Raw genomic sequence first — 14507 nt, 5'->3', positions numbered from 1 at the left:
ACCACAATCACTGCTGGATGATAAATACATTTACTCTTTATTTTCTGTCAATAAATCATATTTATCAATAAATCCTTGATTGTAAATGATGGATCTAAAGTTGAAAAGAAGTCAAAGTGCTGACTCAGCACAGATCAAAGGAGACACAGATGATTTCCTGGAATGAAGAAAACATCAAACATCATGATGTGATCTGGAACTGAGCTGTTCTTCAGAAGATCCTCCCAAACATGGAAACTGTTGCTGCAACACGTGAAGGTTTGGTTCTGTTGCTAGTGAGATCTGATGGATCAGAACCAGACTTCTGTCAGCTGGAACTGGGGCTTCTTCCAGACCATGACATGTTGTTCAATAAAGTTCATTCCAAAGCGTGACTGATTCATGAAGTGGTTCCTTGAGCCGTGAGTTTTGCCAGCAGCAGGAATCCCTGAGAGTTAGGAGACAGTTTGTGGAGAGAGTTTGTAGATTTAGGAGAAACCAACGTTTGAAATGAAACCAAAGTGTCCTAAACCAAAATCACTGAGCACATCTCAATGTTCCACAAACAGTCATTTTCCACAGTGGACCGTCACCACACACTTTAAAAGACAGTTTTTCACAACTTTGTGACAACAAATCCTGAAATTGTTCCATTCAAGGAAACATTGACTAATATTTGTATTGATGCTGTTTCCAATCTGTGTTTTCAAACCTGCATCAAGAATTAGCTCATGTTTATTGATTCACTTTCTGTGGAAGTTTGGCTTCTCTGATGAACCACCAGAGGGCGACAGAGAACTGTTGATATTATTAACACAACAGTCAAATAAATCAACATTTAGCACAAAGTGAACAAACTTAGGTCACGTGCTAACGTTCTGATTCTGTTGGAAAAGCCTTTTGTTTTGATTTCTTCAGAATTTTGGCTCAAAAAGACCAATGACAAATGAAACTCCAATAAAGTTGCTTTATAATGAGGAAATGAAATGTTATTTTTATTGAATTATCAAATGGAGACTCAGCTTCAGGTGATAAAAAAGGTTGGTGCTATTTCCAGTTTTAGAAAGAACATGCCTTCTGCACAGTTTGCAGTGAACGTTACTCATTTATGTCAGTTTTTAATGAACTGAAATACCTCCACACAGGAGACAACAATTAATATATGACAACATATTTTTATTGGACAAATTATAACACTAAATACTTCAGATGTTTTATTTTTTGAAGATTTTCCTGATTTATTTAAAGAAAATAGCATCAAAGTAATTTCTTGGTGTGAACACGTCTTTATTGTCATCTAACTGTAAACTCCAATTCAAACATGCTGACAAAACAAGGACAGATTTCCTAGAGATTTCCTAATTCTGCTTCCATGTGATCACATGAAAACAGTCCAATGTTTTGGATTCTTCTTCTTCTATATCATTGACATTAAAGCTGCAGCTCTGTCACCAGGAAACAACATGTGACAGGTCCCAGTTTTTGGTGGAACACCGTCTCTGTGATGCTACAGACGCTGCTAAAACACAGTGGATTTCATTCTGTTCTTTGTAGAAAAGACTGTTTGATTCATGTCTGATGAATTCATCTTGGAGTATTTATCCTCCACGTCTAGAAGTCCGCTCCGTGAAAATCCTGTCCCACTTTAAAGCGGTCCGCGTTTCCATGGTGACCGAGGGAACAGCTGGTTAGCATCTTTCTAACTTGACTGAACTGAGGGTTGGGGCTTCCAGCACAGAACCAACCTGAGAGCAAATGAACATTCAAATCCTCCACAAGCTAAACCCCATCAGCGTTGGATTGCTGCTGACAGACAGACTTCATTGATGGCATCTTCCGTTCTGGACCTGACGTTTAGCACACCATAGCTGGATTCCAGAGCGCTTTATCAAAGCGCCTTAAGCCCGTTTGGACTCTGGCGCTCCACGCGCTGATGAATAGTGGCGTTTGGAGGAAGTGCGGCTGCGCAGTCCGTCACTGAACACCGTCACTGCCCGGACCTCTTTCTGGGTCCTAGTGCCCTAAAGGTTACAGCTCCTGGTTCCACAAGAAAAAAGTCCATTCTAGAGGCCACTCTGACGTCATCATCATCAAAGACAGCGTTACCTAGCAACCATACCAAGACCATAGCAGCTATAGAGGGAAACACAACAAACCATCAACAGCGGTTAAAGCAGTCAGACGTTTGTTCTGCAGCTCAGCAAAAATCTCTGCTTTAGGTTTTGGGGAGAAAAACAAAGGAAAACACACGGAGAAGGATTCTGCAAAGGAAATCCCAAGTTCTATTGGTAAGTCAGCGTCCTGGAAACATGCTTTGTTGGTTCTGAAGTGGCATGAATGCAGACTTAGATTGGTTTGTTTCCTTGGATTCTTCAGATGGATTCAAGCTGTAAATGTTGTCAGCATAAAGCAAGTTTGGACTAAACTAAAGCAAAAAGTGGCTTTGAAGATGGTCAGGAGAAATGAGGGCTTTTTTCAGGAATTCTTGGAAGAGGAGGACTTCTCCAAACAACCAGAATCTAGGAGGAGGTTTTTTCAGCATTGAGATCAGGATTTAGCATGAGCTTCAATCCCATTTTTGTTCAACCAAATGTTTACCGTCATATTCAGGAGTTCAACTCTGAAAGCCACCATGACATCATAGACATTAAAGACCCTGTTACCTAGCAACCAAACACAACAAACTGTAGACTATTCAAACTGGACATTTTGGGGCAACAATTCTTTTCTAACTCAAGTTTTTAGGAAAAATCCAAATGATGGAAACAGATTGTGTAAAGGAAATGAGGATCTATTGGTGAGTCACAGTCCTGGAAACATGAGTTGTGCTCTGATGAAGACGCCTGATCCAAATGTGGATTTTTGAAATGTTCTTCATGAGATTCAAACTGATTGAAGCTTTGAATTAAAGGTGTCAACACATTTCTGCATTGGATTCATTCTGTTTCAGTGTCTAAAGGCCCGTACACACCGGGACGAATATTCGCCAGGCGTTATTCGCCAGCGTTTTTCGCCACGTTTTTTGTGTTCACACCCAGGCGATTTTCGCTGACGATGAGTAGAGAGAACATGCAATTCCATTCCCTGACATTAGATGGCGCTTAATGTAAAACAGAAATACTCCTGTACACAAGGTGGCGCTGCGCAACTTTACGCTTCTTAAAGTCGCTTTTCACTCAGAAGAAGAGAGCAAGTATTTACACGCTAGTCAGAATCAAACAAAGAAAACATGAATATTTCAAGCACCAGTAGCTCCAACTGGTGCTTGGTTCGGGGATGTTTTAGAATGTCCGTCATTATTGCTTCGCGGCTGTGTAGACGCTACTTGGCGTCTATCTTCTTCGCTGGTATGTGTGCTCAGCAAGGCAGTTTTGTGTTTGAGCGCCCCCAAGTTGTGTTTTACTGTAACTTCAGAAGCTCCAGACACGTGAGCAAAAGCGCCGTTCTCATTGGTCGAGTAGATTTCGACGCGACGCGTCGAAAAAAAAAAACGAACCCGAGGCGTTTTTTTTTTTTGACGCTTTAACGCGTGGCGTTTTTTCGCGTCGGTGTGCACACTCTCGTTGGTGCCCTTTGTTTAGTCACGAGGCGTTAAACGTCGGCGAAAATCGCCGGCGAAATTCGTCCCGGTGTGAACAGGCCTTTAGGTTGGTTTTGTGGCAGAAACCAAGTTTTTGTTGAACAGTAGTGTTTGAAAAAGCAGAAAGTGGCTTTGAAGATGGTCAGGAGAACTTCTTTGAAGAGGAGGACTTCTCCAAACAACCACAACCTTAGAGGAAGTTTTCTGAGCATTCATAGAATGCTTTTACAATGACTCATCATTTTCCACAAGAAGCTAATGAGTTTTTCCAAATGCATGCTGGATATTCTTAGTTCTAGCTTGGAAAGCACTGGAAAACCTGCTTTATCAATCATTTTGGTCTCTTTTTCTTCTTCTGAGTTCCAGCTTGGTGAGTGTGCAGGTCGCCATGGCAACCACTGTCCAGGTCAAAGGGAGGCACACGGCCATCCAGTCTCCAGGCTTTTGGATTGATTTGGATTTGATAAACATTTGTTTCCCACATTTTAATAGTAGAATTCAACACGGGACATATAGTGGATTGTAAGAATAGGAACAAAAACAGCAACAACAAAATAATCCTCCTCCCCTTAAAACATGCATTTGACTCTGAACAAGTCTAAACCAAATCCAAGCAAAGACCAGCGCTGGGGCTCCTGCTAGTTTCTTTTAGAAGAGCCTGCCTCTTCCAAACATAGAATGTTCAACAACTAGAGCTAAAAATGTCTGTTGGTAGATTTCTGGATGTTGGCCGTATCCCAGCGAGCAAGGCCAAGTCAGCCCCAGATGGTTTCAAAGTGTCAAGTTGTGTCATTGAAGTTTGAATAATTTTAAATTGAAAAAATAAATAAATTTCATCCTTCAGTTTTTCTGCCTCTGTTCTACATCAAAACTCAAATAATTCATCATTTAACAGTTTACTCTATTTTACTCTATTTTCATTTTTGTCCTTTATAACAATTTTTACACTAAAAATAATGAAGATAAAAACGAACGACAGCACCGTGGTTGAACTCGGCCAAGTTGCCAACTGTCAGATGTGACAAATCAGTCGTAGAAATAACCTCTGAGCTAAACCGATGCAAATGCAAGTGTGAAACAAGAAGATATAATGATGACGTCTGCTGACTTCACATTAAAAGAAATTCTGTTCCAAATACAACAAAATAAAAATGCAAAAGAAAGAACAATTTTTGTTAGAATTACAGATCCACCTCTATTATTTTTTTTTCGATTTTAGAATTGTTAAAACTTGATGACTTTAATAATAAATAAAGTAAATGCATAACGTAAAGACATCAAGGGATAGAATTATTACATTTTTTTCACCCAAAAACATGAAAAGACGTAACGTCACTTTTTCTACCAATAGTTTATGTCATAATTTTCAGATTATTTCAGTTCGTGAGGAGCGGTGTTGTCCAGAAAATACATTACTCTTCCTTTTCTTTGGCTTACATATGACAAGAAGACCTGGCTGAAGACGACAAAATGGCGCCCTAACATCATCCAATTAGTTATATCGCTAGAGGAAACATCACGTGTTTCCTCATGGGAGGAGAGCACCGCCATCTTGGTGAGGTCAAGTTACTACTGCAGTGCAATGAGTCCATGAAGGAGGAAGGCAGAACATTTCACAGGTAGGTATTTTAATTTTTTCTTTTGATGCTGCAGGGGCTTCATTAGTCATATACATGTTGACATGCATGATGCCCCAGGGCTATTATCAACATGTAGGCATGATGTACATATAATTGGCTGTCGACATAAATGTACATTTTATTTTGCTAAATCTGTATACAGCATACTAGGCTATTATAGTAATATAGATTTATACATTTCTGACTCAGTGACTGAACTTTTCTTGCAGGTTTTCAATGGATTCAGAATTAAGGAAAAAGTGGATCTTAGCAATAAAAAGAGCTAACCCAGATGGATCACTGTGGTACCAACTAGAAATACAGTCTGGATATGTTAGAAACATTTGTGAAAACACATTTTGATGAGGGGCCAGACTGTTTGATTGAAACCCGACACCATAGCATCTGTGTTACACAAATTGATCACTCACATGAATTAGTATAAATCGATTGTTTTCCTTTTCTTTTTTTTTTTCTAGGGTAAATCTATTGTTCACTTTTGGACTACTTTTGAATATTAATTTTTTAAATTATCATTATTAATAGACTTATTTTTTACATTTTTATTGACTTATTATTTATTTATTGTTATTATTTATTGTTTTTATTGACTTACTATTGATTTATTTTCGTTATTATTATTATTATGGACTTATTGTTTGGTTTTTCCTAAATAATTTAAATTACATGTCAAAGAAGTCTAAAACTTCTAAATGTTTACAAATTATTTTTAAAAATTCTTTGTAATAAGTTTTTGATTTGTAAGAAGACCTGCAACAATGCATTAAATATAATATATTCACAAATATGTATAAATGTAAAAATATATATAGCATATAAAAGCTACTTAGACACCACTAAAATCAATAGGAATCATTGTCATGTGGGCGCCGTCGACCTCACCAAGATGCCGTCGCGCTCCGCCACCGTGGGTCAGGCTTGTGAAATTGAAATAACTCATTGACATCATCAGCCAAGTTCACGTCCTGTTCCCTCTTCTCCAGTTTGGTCGAAAATTTATTTTTTTCAAGAAAGACTAGTCACACACAAATATTGTTTGTGAAAACTGTCCATTTCTCCTTTATTTGCCTGCAAAGTTTAAAAAAGGAGTCTTTTGCCGTTATCGACATGATAATATGAGTGACAGATAACACTCCAGACCAGCTGGTGGCGCTAAAGCACCATGACGCTGTTAGCCAAACAAAGAAGAAGAACAGCACGAGGCGCTAGCAGCGTTAGCTTGTTAGCAGGCTAGCAGCGTTAGCTTGTGTTGAGAGGACGGTGTTGTTTGTTTGTGGGGAGTTTGAGCTGAAGATCGGAGCAGGAACCATGTCTTCAGAACCTCAGGAAGGTTCTGTCAGAGAACAACTTTCTGCTGCTGAAGGAACCATCGTCCAGAACGAGGAGGAGCTCTGTCGTCAGCGCAGACTGCTGGATAGCAGCTGGAACCCGCAGCTTCAACTCCACATAGTTGGTATGTGATTAACCCTTTATAGGGCACTCATTGAAATACTCTAAAATTCAAAAATTCAACCTTAGAGTGTTATTGGAGAACATAACAAGACTTCATATCATTGGTGACATTTTTCAATTTTTTTTATTTTCATGTAGAAAATCAATGCCAATGAAGTTACCATATTTGGTCACTTGCCCGTAAGTGGGAAAACAAATTCCAATAAGTATACATATATATATAAATATAAGAAAAACACATTATGTATTTGAACATTTGAACATCACTTTTAGAACATAAACGTGATAATAACAAAAAGTGCTAATAACAAAAGTGTTGAATAGACCCTCACACAACTGTGTGTGAGGGTCTGGGAATGTCCTGGTTGTTGGTGGGTGGGGCGAAGTCGGGGTCTGACACACCATCATCTTGATCCTCATCAACATCACTAATGTCAGGGTGGACTGGCACAACAGCAGTCTCCCTCCTCTTGCCATAAAAAATTGATGGAAACTAAAAATTAAACACATGCAATAAAACAACTTTCATAACATCATAAACTGACAAAAATCACTCTTTATAACTATTCATAAACAAAAAACAGTGTTTAAATTCTCCCTGAATCACTGTATAGTGATATAAAACATTTGGCAACATTAAAACATAATATAAGTTGTATTTCTTTATTTGTAAAGAAAATGCACTAATATGGTTTGTTAGATGCATAGGGCATATGTCCAAAAACAGACATACCAAGTAAAATTTTGTTTTTAGTGAATAGGGCGTATGATCAAATATGGTGCCTGCATTTTTCATGCCGTATTTTCACTCATTTCAATAAATTCTCCGCAAACAACTTATATGTCAACACTTAAAGGCCCGTACACACCGGGACGAATATTCGCCAGGCGTTATTCGCCAGCGTTTTTCGCCACGTTTTTTGTGTTCACACCCAGGCGATTTTCGCTGACGATGAGTGGAGTGAACATGCAATTTCATTCCCTGACATTAGATGGCGCTTAATGTAAAACAGAAATACTCCTGTACACAAGGTGGCGCTGCGCAACTTTACGCTTTTGAAAGTCGCTTTTCACTCAGAAGAAGAGAGCAAGTATTTACGCGCTTGTCAGAATCAAACAAAGAAAACATGAATATTTCAAGCACCAGTAGCTCCAACTGGTACTTGGTAAGGGGATATTTTAGAATGTCCGTCATTATTGCTTCGCGGCTGTGTGTAGACGCTACTTGGCGTCTATCTTCTTCGCTGGTATGTGTGCTCAGCAAGGCAGTTTTGTGTTTGAGCGCCCCCAAGTTGTGTTTTACTGTAACTTCAGAAGCTCCAGACACGTGAGCAAAAGCGCCATTCTCATTGGTCGAGTAGAAAACGAACCCGAGGCGTTTTTTTTTTTTTGACGCTTTAACGCCTGGCGTTTTTTCGCGTCGGTGTGCACACTCTCGTTGGTGCCCTTTGTTTAGTCACGAGGCGTTAAACGTCGGCGAAAATCGCCGGCGAAATTCGTCCCGGTGTGAACAGGCCTTAACACAAGTATTCAACAATAAAATGTATGAGTTTCATCAACTTACCATGGTTAGTTTTGACGATTCCTTTGAAAATGTCCAGTGAACTGAGCTGCAAAAGCAACTTTTTCTGATTTTGCAGAGAAAGGGAAATTTGATGTGACCCTGCTCTCTGCTGATTGGTCAAGTTGCACAATTGAGTAACCTATAATGTAGAATGATCTTTGCTGAGTCATGGGTAAAGATCCCATGACTCTTGAACTCACTGAGACGGGGGAAGGGCGTGATAAGTAACAGGTGCGGAAATTACCAAAAACAGTCACTTGCCCTATAAAGGGTTAAACATTTTAAATTCTTTGGATTGATCTTTATGTCACTGGAAAGGGATTGTTGCGGTCTCGTCCTGCTTTCGCAGATTCAGGTGGTTCTCGACGTCCAAAAATGAAATATGCAGAAATGAAAAGACACACAAGAGTCTGGATGAATTTTCAAACCTTTTCCAAAAGGGGAGACGTGGAGAAACACGACCTGTTAAGCTCTGTGGCTGTCCTCTCTCTGTCCTCAAGGCTAAAAGGCTTTTTTATTATTCAGTAAGGGAAGATGTAAACATACTAGATACGTCATTAGAATGGTGTGCTTTTGTCTAGTCTGCATTGCAGGTGTCGTGGCTCCATAAACACTCCAGTACAGAAAGAAAACAGACCAAAATTTATAGATGCATGACAGAAAAATAAACTTCCTGGTTGAGTGAACGTCAAAATGAAAAACAAAAAGACAAAGACGCCCCCTGCTGGTTCATCCGCGCTGTGATTAAAAAATCCCACACCATCACAGCGCTAGCCATAAAGTGAAAGAGAGAGCATCAAGACAACTAAGCTGGCGCATTGAGGAACTGAGTGAGGAACTTTACAACTGCACAGGCGCAATTCTAACCGAGTGATCCCGCATTTTACAACTACCTGCTATCCTAACTGAGCGGTGATCCTACATGGTCAATTCCCCTTTGCACGCTTGCTTGGGTTTGCGTGCAGTGTTAAGGGGTGCTTTCGTCACTTGGGGGGTGGTGTTCAGGGGTGTGTTTGTCATTTGGGGGCAGTAACCTTTCTGGTTGATCTGATTGGCCGAAATTTGCTGGTCAAATCCGGCAAAGCAGCGGGCAGGACTTTCTTATTGAAGCTGTATAGAAAAGAAACGGTGGCTGTAACGTGAATTAAAACGTTAACAAATGCAGTGATTTAACATGAAAAAAACTTACAGCATAGAAAAACCCGCTGCACTTTCTCACCCTGGTCTTAGGCCGTTGGTTAAGGTTTTAATCGACGTTACATCCGCCATTTTTTTTTATTAAAGCATCTAACACAAACAGGAGTGGCGAACAAGTTTGATACAAAGAGCCGAAATTTCTATCTGTGAGTCAAAGAGCCACACCACACACTGACCTGCCAGACACAAACACACAATTAAAGCCATATTATTTACCAAATATTCCTCTCCTTACAATACAGCAGCGCTGGACTAAACAGCCCAGTTTCAGTTATGGGTGTTTTTTCTTAACATGAAAACATACCGGTAAAATGCTGGTGTGTGTTTTCAAAAGGCAGTGGGAGCAAAACTGAGTTTGTTGCTAAGTTGCTCCTCAGCAACAGTGGTTGTTTGCTAACCACGCCCACATTCCTTATGTCAGTATTCAGTGTTTTTCATTATGTTCAGTTCCGGCCATGGATGCATGCATTCGATTTTCACAGTATTTCATTGAAAAACAGGCAAGTTTAAGAGCATATGGCGTTTCATCACTGGGGCGTAAAGACAACTGAGCGGGTGTATTCAGGAACAGAGTGAGGAACCTATCTCAAAAACGCCCCCTTAACCTGGCGCGCAAACACAGGCGAGCCTGCAAAGGGGAAGTGAACGCTGCAGGATCACCGCTCAGTTACGATTGCAGACGTGCAGTTGTGAAATGCGGGGTCACTCTGTTAGAATTGCGCCTGCGGTTGTAAGGTTCTCTCACTCAGTTCCGGAATACACCTGCTCAGTTGATTTTGCGTTCTTTCACTTTATGGCAGCCATGCAACGCCATAATAGTACACCACTTTTAGCGAGCTCATTACGTGGACAGCATTTCAAATCTACAATTTATAATTGCCACATTGTTTCCATGGTTGCTTCCTATTGACGCCTGAGAAGTTGTAAGATGATTGATAAAAATCCCAAGGAAGAGGTTTCGTTTGCATTTGGTCCTCAAGGTGCTCTTTTTTTTGAAAATTCAAGATGGCGGCCTCTTCCTGGGATCAAAGGTCGATGAAACTCCAGAGGTGATTGTAGACTTAAAGTAATGGCATGAGCATGATATTTTGTGAAAATCACAAGGAAATAAAGTTAGTTATTTATTAATGTGGAAAAACATGAAAATCGCCTCAGATTATTGTACAAAATGGCTGCCAAACCGTAGGTCATGTTGCCATCCCATAATGATCATAAAACTTGTGTTGTAGTTCAAAGCTTTGTGAGCATTTCAATGTTTGAATGGTGTCTCTAGCGAAAAGTATGTTGAAGCTGTAATAAATGAAGTGCTTACCCCTCCCTCACTCTGTTAGTGGTTGGGAGGTAAACAGGGCTCAGACAGCTTTCCATTGCAGCCTGTTGAATAGCAGCTCTGCTCTTGCTACCGCGTTAAGAGTGACCCAGCTCGCCCATACTTCCTTTCCCCGTTCTCATGCCGTCTTCCTCTACGCCCCAAAACGACACATTAGGCACACCACCTCATAGGGCGCCCCCTACACTTTAGAGAAAATTTAATACTTGTAAGCGCGCCCTATGATCGTGAAAGAAATACAGTTAGATGACATCAAAGACCTGTTTGGCATTAAAGACCTGTTTGCACCATTTATGAATTACTTTTCTGCAGTTTCAATTTATTTAAGAAAGTATTAAATAAATTATTAAGACAACATTTTTTATTATTTTCAGCTGGTTCAGCATACAGGTTATTGACTGACACAGCTCTCCTCATTGTGGGGAGGTTTAGGGGGGGCCTTTTTCAGCACAGTGTTGTGCTGCTGTGCTAAAGAAAACAGAAGCAACTTCTTTTAAAAAAAAGCACTTCATTGGCAATATTACCAGTAAGTTAACTTAACAAACAATGGTCCTTCAGGGGCTCCTTCTCAAACATTTTGGAGGTTGTGTTGTAGATAAGCATTCACAGTCACAGGTACGTTATCTTTTAGAAAGGTTTCCTGGATTTTGTGTTTTAAACTAAGGAATTACATTATTTAAAGTAAAATTGTAAATTGTCCATATTCTGACTGAGTCTATTCAAATTTTTATTGGTGCTTAACAACACACAAATCCTCAAAACATATAAAAGGGCCTCTTGTGTTTCTGCAGTCCTCCCCCAGCACTGGAGTACTGAAGAGGAGGATCCCTGCAACCCGCAGAGGAACTTCAGTGTGGAACAAGAGGAACCAGAACTTCCACATTATAAAGAGGAACTGCAGGAACCAGAACCTCGACATTATAAAGAGGAACAGGAAAAACAAGTACCTCCATATTATAAAGAGGAGCAGGAGGATCCAGAACTTCCACAATTTGAAGATGAACATGGGGTACCAGGACCATCACAGATTAAAGAGGAGCCAGATGACCTCTTCATCAGTCAGGATGAAGAGAAGCTTGATCTGAAGCAGGAGACTGATAACTTGATGGAGATTGCTACTTTTGAGGAAGATGAGAACAGTGAAGCAGATCTAAAAAATCAGCAAAGCTTTAATGTTAAAAGTCAGGATGAAGAAGGAAACCAACATGAAGAATCAACATCAACTACAGATGAAGAGACAGAATCAACATCAACTACAGATGAAGAGACAGACCCACAGAACAGAGATCAGAGGAAGAAAAGAGACAGAAGTCATGTCCAAAGTGTGGACAGCTCTCACATGTCAGAGACTCAGTGTAAATTTGATGTTAGAAAAAAGCCAAAGAAGGCAAGTTTGGGTAAGAAATGTAAACAATCTCCAAATGAAGAAATACTTTCTTTTTTCAAATCCGTTGAAGACTCAAGAATAATTTCTAACCCGTCTGACTACATGGAAACTGGGTCTGATGAAAGATGTTATATCTGTACAGAATGTGGTGAAAGCTTTGGTAACAAATCTCTGTTCAGAATTCACACAAGAATCCATGCAAAATATAAGCGATTTTCTTGTAAAGAATGTGGAAAAAGTTTTAGTAACAGATCTGATCTCAGTAGGCACATGAGAATTCACACAGGAAAAAAACCTTTTTCTTGTAAAGAATGTAATAAAAGTTTTAGTCAAATATCTAATCTCAGTAGACACATGAGAACTCACACAGGAGAAAAGCCTTTTTCTTGTAAAGAATGTAAAAAAGGTTTTAGTCAAATATCTCATCTCGAAACACACATGAGAACTCACACAGGAGAAAAGCCTTTTTCTTGTAAAGAATGTAATAAAAGTTTTAGACGTATATCTAGTCTCAAAACACACATGAGGAGTCACACAGGAGAAAAGGCTTTTTCGTGTAAAGAATGTAAAAAGAGTTTTAGAGATTTATATTGTCTTAAAAGGCACATGAGAACTCATACAGGAGAAAAGCCTTTTTTCTTGTAAATAATGTGATTCAAGTTTTAAGTTGCAGATCTATTCTTAAGACACACATTAGAACTCACAAGTCTTTTTCTTGACAAACAATAGCTGCGTTTACATATTAGGTATTCATCTTCTCTACATCAAAAGCAAAAAAAGTAATGGATCAATAAGTTTCAATATTTGTGTAATGATTCTAGACAAGTTCTAAGTTTTACTGCTGACAAATATGTACCATTTTTTGTACAAAATGAATTGTTTTAGATGTACCTGCAAATAGAAATGAGTTGTTTGTTTTGTTTCATCAGAACTAAATCTTGAATGTCTTCATTATGGTTGAAATGTTTTTTATACATCTTTAATTCTAACACTTTTAATGTGATCAGTGAACATTTAATAAATATTTAAACACAAAGTAGTGACTGCAGTGTTTGTTAGGTCAAGTAACCATTTACTAGAGATAAGTATTGTTAAGATTATATATATGGTTCTTCTCTTATTGATATTGCTTTATTCTTATTGATACTTTTCTGTGTAAAAACAAGGATGGAGAAGACAAACAACAATCTTTGTACAGTAAACCCTTGTTTTACGCGGGGGTTAAGTTCCAAAAGTCCGTGAAGTAGAAATCTCTATTTTTTTCCCAATTATTATACAATTAAATACTCTATAATACATTGAAAAGAGAACAAACTATTTTACAGGCTCAAGCATTTGTTTCACAAATAAAAGTACTTTAGAAACGTTTTTCAACAAATAACTTCTGTACTGTACTGTTGAATCATAATTTTAATAATCAATGTGAACAGAAGGCTTCAAATTGCGGAGATTAATCCCACCCACCGCGACCAGGGTAATTGAATTAAACGGGAGAAAATTTAAAATGATTATGAAAAAAAGTACAGTGGGACAAATAGTGACTCAGGTGTATATCACTGCTATTCAGAATGAGCCGCTTCACCCTGTCTCCGCTCAGCAGTGTTATCTTCTTTTGAAGCCTGCGGTGCAGATGTGTTTGTTCGGCACCACCAGTGTGTGTTACTCAGTGAATGGAACTGTGACTGTAAAGCGCTTTGGTCCTTGTAGGCTCCTTTGGCGGCTGGGTAGCTCTGGGTTGGAAGCTACCATGCAGGAAACCAGGGTTCGATTCCCGGAGGGGAATGAGCAATGGTACTGGGGGCAATTACCATATCAATGGTAATCAACAACAATTAACATCACCCAGTGAGGGTCCTTAGGCAAGACCCTTAACACTACCGCCTCCCGGTTTCGGCTGCAGCTCACTGCTCCCCAAGGGGATGGGTCAAATGCGGAGAAAGAATTTCCCTTCGTGGGATAAAATACAGTGTATAAAAAAAAAGATAGAAACAAGCTATATAATGATACACTATTACGTATAAGACCAAACTTAAAAAACACTCTGACACAGAGAGCAGAAACAGACACACTTAAATAGAGTACAAACAAATTAGCCTAAAGTGCAGACAGCTGAGTACCACTCATGGAGAGCCAAAGAAGAGGAGGCGGAGCCTCCAGGAGAACCCAAAGCCACAACAGGTAAAATAAAACAGGGATGTATTCCAGAAAGCATGTTATGCTAGCTCCCACAGTAAGTTTGAGGATAAGGTAGTTGATAACCTCAGCTTTCGGTTTCAGAAATGGAGGTATGTTTCAGGGTATGTCAAGTTGCCATAGCAACTCATGCTCTGAACATAACCTGGTCCGGAGCAGGTTTAGTTGAAGGTTACTTTGTTTTC

General features: G+C 39.3%; 2 protein-coding genes and 2 long non-coding RNA genes across 5 annotated transcripts in view; 3 read left to right on the top strand and 1 right to left on the bottom strand.

Moving 5' to 3' along the window:
• The window catches only part of LOC144981346 (uncharacterized), a 676107-nt gene that overhangs the window by 291711 nt on the left and 369889 nt on the right, over nucleotides 1-14507 (bottom strand). The gene's annotated exons all lie outside the window — the stretch shown is intronic.
• The window catches only part of LOC144987049 (uncharacterized), an 84281-nt gene that overhangs the window by 19233 nt on the left and 50541 nt on the right, over nucleotides 1-14507 (top strand). The gene's annotated exons all lie outside the window — the stretch shown is intronic.
• On the top strand, nucleotides 2144-5958 carry LOC144988394 (uncharacterized). Its single transcript, XR_013652308.1, has 3 exons — nucleotides 2144-2267; nucleotides 2356-5178; nucleotides 5409-5958. It is a non-coding gene; the product is annotated as an uncharacterized LOC144988394 (long non-coding RNA).
• Nucleotides 5998-13165, top strand: LOC144988151 (uncharacterized). The gene is made up of 2 exons (XR_013651975.1): nucleotides 5998-6652; nucleotides 11534-13165. It is a non-coding gene; the product is annotated as an uncharacterized LOC144988151 (long non-coding RNA).

Source organism: Oryzias latipes, chromosome 2 (assembly GCF_053564925.1).
Source record: "Oryzias latipes strain Hd-rR chromosome 2, Olatipes_Hd-rR_3.1".
Taxonomy (NCBI): domain Eukaryota; kingdom Metazoa; phylum Chordata; class Actinopteri; order Beloniformes; family Adrianichthyidae; genus Oryzias; species Oryzias latipes.
The sequence above is the reverse complement of the archived record's forward strand: the minus strand, read 5'-3'. Positions and strand labels throughout refer to the sequence as shown.